Here is an 8,965-nt window from a genome sequence, read left to right on the forward strand (position 1 = left end):
TCAAGTTTGTTATTTCAAATTTAGGTGCACGGAATGTGCGCTCATAATGGAAGCGATGCGGTCAGGACGCGCACGCGGTGCGACACGCTCGTTTTTTTTTCAGGCGTGTCTGCACGGCATTGAGTTAAAAACATCTAAACTTTTCAGAATGCCGCAAGCGCACCGCAGGTCATGTAGCTTCCTCACCTTTTCCGTAACAACGTTGAAAGCTCAGCCAAGATAAAGGAACAGCTGATCATAGCTGTATATGGATTGCTATTTTTAAATTAATTAGTAGCAGAGCTACTGCAAGCAATTTTTAGTGCTGCAAATCCATTTATCCATTGCTGAAATTTCTGCGTCTTCACAGAGAGAACAGGTCATGCGTTTTTAGGTGCAATATGTGAATGGCCCCTTTAGTGGAGGTTGTTGCCTAACAACAAGGTGAGATTCTGTATGAAGGTAAATCAGTAGCAAGACTCGAGAGGTTGAAGATCTGATTGTGAGAACTTGTCATATTAATATTTGTATTTGTAAGTTAAAATTTACACTCACAGCTCTGATGTGAAAAGCTGAATCTTTCAATTTGCACACACAGACAATGATCAAAACAATCGTGTTTTGAATTGGAAGTTGTAGATTAATAGATACAAATGTGTAGAATGACATTCACACAAAGAAAATGACATACACACATGTTTACGACATATTTACTTTTGCACTTTACTTCAGTTTCGCTGCACAACGTCGAGTCGGCACTTACAACCTCTCAGATCTGGAAGTACAAGTTCAAATCCTAGCGCTCTGACTTTTGCTACTCTTTTTGCGGTATTCTGTTGCAAAACTCACTTGTGCACTTGTATATGCAGATGTGAGAGATCAGAGTTGGGGGCGGGGCTTTGGTGCGAATGAAGACATTTTAATGGTCGATGCCCGACCAATGAACAACGCCAATTGTTTTCACTGGTTATCCTTAGCTTTGACAGGATTTTAAGACACTGCATTCATTTTGCCATTCAGGTATTATCTAGTAGACAAATAATGCAACATATTTTATATGTATATCCCACTGCATATCACTCTACCAGGTAAAAGCTATTTTGCTTTCACACCGGCAGCGGAGGCAGCGCGCAACTGAACAGCGGATTTTGGACAGAGTACTCTATAATGGGTAAGTTCGCATTGCTTTATTTCCATTTCAAATACATTTAAATAAAAAGACAAGACAAGAAGCTTGTTTATGTAATTTCATTGTAACTTTTGTTGCATCTTTGTTTTGCTGTCTTTGTTTTCCGTGCAGTACGTGTTGTTGATCGAAGGAAGGCCATCGCGCTATATTTATTATTAAGGAGACTACGAAAAAGACGCAGACTTTATTTGTAAATATGAATGTATACATTTACTTTTTGTTTGAATACGTTAGTTAAACATTTATTGCACTAGTTCCAAACTGCAAAGAAATAACTTTGACTTGGGTATCAAGTAATAAAAAGGATTTATTAAGTAAATTGAACGAAAATCACAACAAAGTCATGCAGAAAGTTATAAACCAAGCATGATTAACAATATGTTTACATGCATAATAGTACAAAAATAACCCTTCAAAAAACTATTCAATTGAAATTGCTGAACTATTTACAACATATGGTTGAATAAAATAAATTAAAACCATTGTAATGTTAAACTGTATTACTACAGTTGATGGTAAACAGAGGAATGCTGTTCAGGCATGGTGGAGATTGAGGGAGGTGTAAAATGTTGGGGGTGATGAGTTTGTTCCTCTTGGTAGGTGGGTGTGGGGTGAACAGGCTGAAATCCAGATGATTGTGGGTGCTGGCGACCTCTGCTTATATAGACTGTGTGGGTTGTTGTTGCTTGTTGCCTCTGACCATCATCTTCTAACTCCAGGTCAGCCAGGTAGGTCATTATCTGTATCTGTGCCCTGGTACGGTTTCTGGGAAGCAGCCGGTTCAGTTTTGGAACTAAACTGAGGGCAAAATAATAAATTTCATCCTCCTGTCTGGGAACAGTTGATGGTGAAGGAGTAGTTGGTTGTGTTATTATGTCCAATAACTGTTGCTCAGTTGTAGTTGGGGAAACTGTTCTTCTCCGTTTTTTGTTTGTGTTGTTGACTGTCAGCCACCAGTGCTTGGACCCTGGGATGTATAGTGGGGGTAGGGGTGTCAGCTCTGTGAGCTGTTATTTGTGGTGTGCAGGTGCTTGGCAGTGGTGTGGGGGTAGCTGATCTTCCACCTGCCAGTAATGGTGTTGCAGGCCTCTGTATGGCAGGTAGGGGATTAAAAGTAGTGAGTTCAGACAACTCTGGCTCCACATCCTCCTCAGCCACAGTCATGTCCAGAGGTTCTGGCTCACTCTGCAAAGTGTGTCTGGAACTACAAATTAATAAATATATTATATTAATATATTGGCACCAACTCGTATGTATTTTTTTTAGATTACACAGAAATAATAATGTACTCATTCTCACTGAAACAATATTTTATAATAACTGTCCATAACAGAAAAAAAAGCATCTAAAAGCATCTCTCAACAACTTCCATCTTCGCTTACAGTCGTTCACTGTAAAACACATAAATTTGTATTAATATGAGAATTTATATATATATATATATATATACTGCATATATTATACAGGGGGAAAAAAATTATGTTATATATATTTTGTCTTTAACAGATTTCTGGGAACTGGAGAGAGCTTCACCAGCCTGGCCTTCCAGTATCATCTAGGGAAAAGCACCATTGCTGAATCTGTCCATATGACTTGTAAAGCAATTGAGGAGCAAATGATGGCATCACAGTTCCCTAGACCAACAGAGCACATGTGGAGAGCCATAGCATCCAAATTTTGGGAAAAATGGAACTTCCCAAACTGCCTAGGTGCTATTGATGGGAAGCATGTTACCATTATGTCACCTGCACATTCTGGTAGCTTGTTTTTTAATTACAAGAGAACTTTCTCAATAGTTCTTCTAGCACTAGCAGATGCAGAGTACAGATTTACATTTGTACAGGTCGGAGACTTCGGAAGAACAAGTGATGGTGGAGTGTTCAGTGGTTCTGCTCTCGGGAGAGGCATGGAGGCCAAAACTTTGTCTGTCCCTGCTGACTACCCTTTGTCTGGTGTACAAGGCCCATTACCGTACACCATGGTGGGTGATGCTGCATTCCCACTGAAAACATATTTGATGAGACCTTTTCCAGGGAACAGAATCCCACGATGGAGATATGGTGTAGGGTTTGTTTGTAAGCAAATTTACCAAAGGACACCCTGAAAACCAATGTAATACACTGTTTTAAATTATGCAAAATGCAATAATGCAGGACTGCAAAATGCGTCCTGTGTGAAAGCACATCGAGTCCGTGCTGCACCACATACATGTAACGCACACGGACTGCATACGCACTGCAGATGGAGTATGTGTGAAACAGGCGTGAGTGGGGCCGTAGCTGGGGTCAGCGGGGACCCGGTGAAGGTTGTACCAATGGGCCCTGTTTGAAATTGTTTAATTTGTTCGTTTATTTTTTTTTATTTGTGCTATTTACACAATGTTTAATTTTTTTTTAAGTTTGTAGGTGTCAAGGTACAGAAACCAAATAATTAAATGTAAAATAGCACTGGATAGTCTTCAATGTAAAAATGAAATATACAATCAAACCTACATTTATTCAGACACCTTAAACATTTCTCACATTATTACAGTTTTGCTATATATATCAAATATTATATCTGGTTTCTGAATAATTTTTGGTTTGACTGTTAAAACTGCAAAGTAATTCAGTCAAGAGCAGTGAGTGATTTTAATTTTAATTTTCTTGGATTAACATTACAGCAGCCAGAAGCTAAATTAGGCGCGGTCACTTTAAGAGACGATGAACGCATCCAATATAATACACATCCCATTGTGTATTATAGAAGAGAGTTCAGTGTCGCTGTCCGTGATACGCGGCTCTCGATCTCTCTCTCCGCACCGAACACAACGCGCGAGTAACCAGCTACTCTTTTGAGCTTTTTTACTCTTTTGAGCGCGTCTTGTGTTTGGATGCTTTAATGTTAAAATCGACAAGCGGTAAGGCTTAAACCACGTGAAAAAGATAAGCTTTCGTGAAGATGCGCAGCAGTGGCCCGTCAACTGTCCTAAGCATCTTTTTAGGCTGGCCTGAGCCAGTCGGTTATATAAAATATCAAGGTGAAAGTCATCATAGCTTGCTTAGTATAGACCCAGCTCCCAACCCAACTTTGAGAATAGATTAACGGCTATATATATATTTTTTTTAAATGTATTATCTGAATTATATTTATTATATATTACCTTTTGATATTTTTAACATTAGCTCTTACCTCCATGAAAAACTATTTTATATGTTGATACACAGAATATCTGACACATCAAAAACATATATTACCCATCATAAAAAAGCTTATAGATAATTCATAAATGTATACAGCAAACTTCTTAATAGGGACCACTCCACCATCACTTGTTCTTCCGAAGTCTCCGACCTGTACAAATGTAAAATTAATTACCATCTGCACTAAGAGCCGCTGCAACTTCATCCCATGCTTTTTCCTTCGCCTGCAAGTCTTTGTAAAGTACATTGTGTGGATCATAAAGAACTTGATGTTTCTTAACTTCCACGATGAGACGAGTGTCGTCCATTATTATCTTTCCAGGGGCACTCTGAAGACCACCGCCTGTGACACCACGTGCTGTTGTTTATGATTGTCAGCATGATGTCACCGCGACATCCGTTCTTCTGCCAATATATAGGCCTAGTTATAAGAATACAACTACTACTAATAATAATAAATAAATCTCTAAGTCTAAACTAGCAGAATAAATTATTTAAAGTTGTTTTAGTATTTCATTTATTTTTTCATTGAACTTTAAGTACTTTGACAGATTAAAAAAATAATAATAATAATAGAAATTAGAAAAATAGTGAATTTAATATCCATTTTTAATTACATTTGCTAAAAACACACTAGATATCATTAATGCAAATTTTGGGGAAAATTACTTTTTCGTGACAGTACATGTGTGTTTTGCCCATGATCATTGTCACTTTATCTTCTATACATATTTTTAAATATTAATTTTCTTTCCTAACATACTCCAGTTCTTGTTAAAACATCCTAGATGTGCTTATTTTGTGCATTTAGAGCACTTTTTGTCTGAAATCATATTTATTTTGTCCATCAAAGGTGTACTTTTACTTTAACTGAGCGTCAGCAGCGCAGCAAAAATAGACCCAGCGCCGAAACGATTGCGGCACTGCTGCTTCTGCTCTGCTTCTGCTACGCTCTGCCGCGCAGCCTCTGCGTGCGGTGTGAACGCTCTCATCTGTTAACGTAGGCCCTGAAAAAAATATGCGCTGCTTCTGCTCTGCTGCAGCTTGCGGTGTGAACCCGGCCTTACTTTTGCAGAATGCTGTGCTAATTGTGTCTTTGCTCTTCCTCGTTTTGCCTTTTGTGTGAAGACAAGATCCTGGAGGAGTACAGGCAGTTCCAGCTAGGCCCGGATCCTACCCCCAAACTCAGGGAAAACGTTGGCGCTCAAATATACAGGATCAAAAAATTCATAGCCTAGATGTCTGAGGGCAGGAGCAAGCTGTCTGTCTTCTGCTTCCTCAACGAAACCACCAAGATACATGCGTGAGCAGTGTGTTCCTAGTTTCTTGCTCAGTGTCATCAAAGTTTAACGTTCCTTTAAGCGTGGACCATTTGTCTGCTCGCAGGTGGATCAACTCCATCCGGCAGGCAAACATGACGGTGACGACCATGCAGCACTACATGACTAACATCGGCAGATTCATCAAATACATCACCGAAACCCCTCCACCGTAATGCCACCTGTCGAAAATGGCGCTTATCGGGCTGCGGCACGAGGTGGTCAACCTGTGGAAGGCGCTGAAGAGGCATGTGGCCATTCACCAGATGTCGGTGAAGGCCCAAAGCGAGGGCCGGGTAATCTCTAAGGACACCCAAGATTCAAGATTTTTTATTCGTCACATACAAAATTATATATAGCATATATAACCAGCAGTGAAATGTGAGTAAGTCCCTCCTTAAGTGCCGGACCCTGGCAGTACAGGCCATCCCTGATCTGTTGAATAAGTAGTGTTACCTTCGCTTTGTACCTAACTGCCGTTGACTTGAACCTTGGCGTCGCTTCTCCTGCCCGTAGCACTTCTGGAGCATGCCCCGTCTCAGAAGGTGCAGTGGCAGTTTTACGGCCACTTTGCCATGCTGCTGTCTTCTATATACAACCCGAATTCCGGAAAAGTTGGGACGTTTTTTAAATTTTAATAAAATGAAAACTAAAGGAATTTCAAATCACATTTGCCAATATTTTATTCACAATAGAACATAGATAATGTAGCAAATGTTTAAACTGAGAAATTTTACACTTTTATCCACTTAATTAGCTCATTTAAAATTTAATGCCTGCTACAGGTCGCAAAAAAGTTGGCAAGGGGGCAACAAATGGCTAAAAAAGCAAGCAGTTTTGAAAAGATTCAGCTGGGAGAACATCTAGTGATTAATTAAGTTAATTGATATCAGGTCTGTAACATGATTAGCTATAAAAGCTTTGTCTTACAGAAGCAGAGTCTCTCAGAAGTAAAGATGGGCAGAGGCTCTCCAATCTGTGAAAGACTGCGTAAAAAAATTGTTGAAAACTTTAAAAACAATGTTCCTCAACGTCAAATTGCAAATGCTTTGCAAATCTCATCATCTACAGTGCATAACATCATCAAAAGATTCAGAGAAACTGGAGAAATCTCTGTGCGTAAGGGACAAGGCCGGAGACCTTTATTGGATGCCCGTGGTCTTCGGGCTCTCAGACGACACTGCATCACTCATCGGCATGATTTTGTCAATGACATTACTAAATGGGCCCAGGAATACTTTCAGAAACCACTGTCGGTAAACACAATCCGCCGTGCCATCAGCAGATGCCAACTAAAGCTCTATCATGCAAAAAGGAAGCCATATGTGAACATGGTCCAGAAGCGCCGTCGTGTCCTGTGGGCCAAGGCTCATTTAAAATGGACTATTTCAAAGTGGAATAGTGTTTTATGGTCAGACGAGTCCAAATTTGACATTCTTGTTGGAAATCACGGACGCCGTGTCCTCCGGGCTAAAGAGGAGGGAGACCTTCCAGCATGTTATCAGCGTTCAGTTCAAAAGCCAGCATCTCTGATGGTATGGGGGTGCATAAGTGCATACGGTATGGGCAGCTTGCATGTTTTGGAAGGCTCTGTGAATGCTGAAAGGTATATAAAGGTTTTAGAGCAACATATGCTTCCCTCCAAACAACGTCTATTTCAGGGAAGGCCTTGTTTATTTCAGCAGGACAATGCAAAACCACATACTGCAGCTATAACAACAGCATGGCTTCGTCGTAGAAGAGTCCGGGTGCTAACCTGGCCTGTCTGCAGTCCAGATCTTTCACCTATAGAGAACATTTGACGCATCATTAAACGAAAAATACGTCAAAGACGACCACGAACTTTTCAGCAGCTGGAAATCTATATAAGGCAAGAATGGGACCAAATTCCAACAGCAAAACTCCAGCAACTCATAGCCTCAATGCCCAGACGTCTTCAAACTGTTTTGAAAAGAAAAGGAGATGCTACACCATGGTAAACATGCCCCGTCCCAACTATTTTGAGACCTGTAGCAGAAATCAAAATTGAAATGAGCTCATTTTGTGCATAAAATTGTAAACTTTCTCAATGTAAACATTTGCTATGTTATCTATGTTCTATTGTGAATAAAATATTGGCTCATGTGATTTGAAAATCTTTTAGTTTTCATTTTATTAAAATTTAAAAAAACGGCCCAACTTTTCCGGAATTCGGGTTGTACAGCCACAGAGGGGGTCTACCAGAAAATGACCTTCCAGGAGGTGCTGGGGCCCCAGAAATCCATGTCGCAGAAAGCCTACCTGATTAACGTAAGCATCCGACTTGCCTTTCGTACCTCTGCTCGATTTGTGCGTTGACACTTCTGAGTGGCCTGTGTGTTTTCTCGTGTGTCCGCAGGTGACGAGCCACAAGATGAACCAGGTGTTCGGCGCTGCCCAAATTGCAGTGACAGAGGAGTAGTACGGGTGGGTTAGAAGATTCCTAAGGCTCAAAGACAGCCTGCCAGGCGGGACCGACGTCAAGGTTCTCTTTTTTACCTCAAGGCCGAATCCATGCAAGAACCTAATCAATTACTTTCAGGACGCGTGGAAAGCGATGGGCCTGCCTGGCTGCCCCACTTTCACGGATGTGTGGACCTCCATTGCCAGCCATGTAAGTAAATGATCATTAAATCTTACTGAATGTTTGGAAGCCTTTGGAACTTGATTCACTCTCTTTTACCTTCTTTCCAGGCCAAGTTCACGCACTCAAGCGAGGACCGGCTAAAAATATAGATGTTCATGTGTTCATGTGACGGTGGACAAGTTTTTTCGTGACACACCTGTCCACGCAGCAGGCGATGGAGCACCGCAGGCTCTTTGAGGCTGCCTTAGAGGGTCCGGAGAGGAGCCCACAGAGGCAGGCAACCCCTAAGAAGAGGAAGAGGCCTTCCGAAGAGTCCAGGGCGTCCAAAAAGCGGTCACCAACCTCCCCCAAGATGTCATCGGGCAGCACCACTTCTGAGGAGAAGGAGGTGCATTACCAGGAGTCCAGGGTGTCCAGTCCTGAGTCCGTCGAGGTAAATTGACATCGTGTAACCAGATTGAGCCTACAGTGTTAGACAGATTTGCGTGATCGTGATCAAGTCCTCATCGTGTCCTTTTATTTCTCCTTTGACAGGGTGAAGCAGATGTCCCAGGGCAGACTGGCCAAGGCAAGGTGGAAGGAGGGGTAGGAGATGGAGCCGTCAGGGAGACACAGCGGAAAAAGAACTCACAATTACTTAATCAAATCTACATGAATGTGTGCCATGTAAAAGTTATTTGATGATAAAAAA

At 41.2% G+C, this 8,965-nt stretch overlaps 1 long non-coding RNA gene across 1 annotated transcript; it reads left to right on the forward strand.

The window, feature by feature from the left end:
• Nucleotides 1–7,867: 7,867 nt before the first annotated feature.
• Nucleotides 7,868–8,579, forward strand: LOC132105901 (uncharacterized). Its single transcript, XR_009424008.1, has 4 exons — nt 7,868–7,958; nt 8,047–8,114; nt 8,193–8,301; nt 8,382–8,579. It is a non-coding gene; the product is annotated as an uncharacterized LOC132105901 (long non-coding RNA).
• Nucleotides 8,580–8,965: the final 386 nt, after the last annotated feature.

Source organism: Carassius carassius, chromosome 1 (genome assembly GCF_963082965.1).
Source record: "Carassius carassius chromosome 1, fCarCar2.1, whole genome shotgun sequence".
NCBI classification, from domain to species: domain Eukaryota; kingdom Metazoa; phylum Chordata; class Actinopteri; order Cypriniformes; family Cyprinidae; genus Carassius; species Carassius carassius.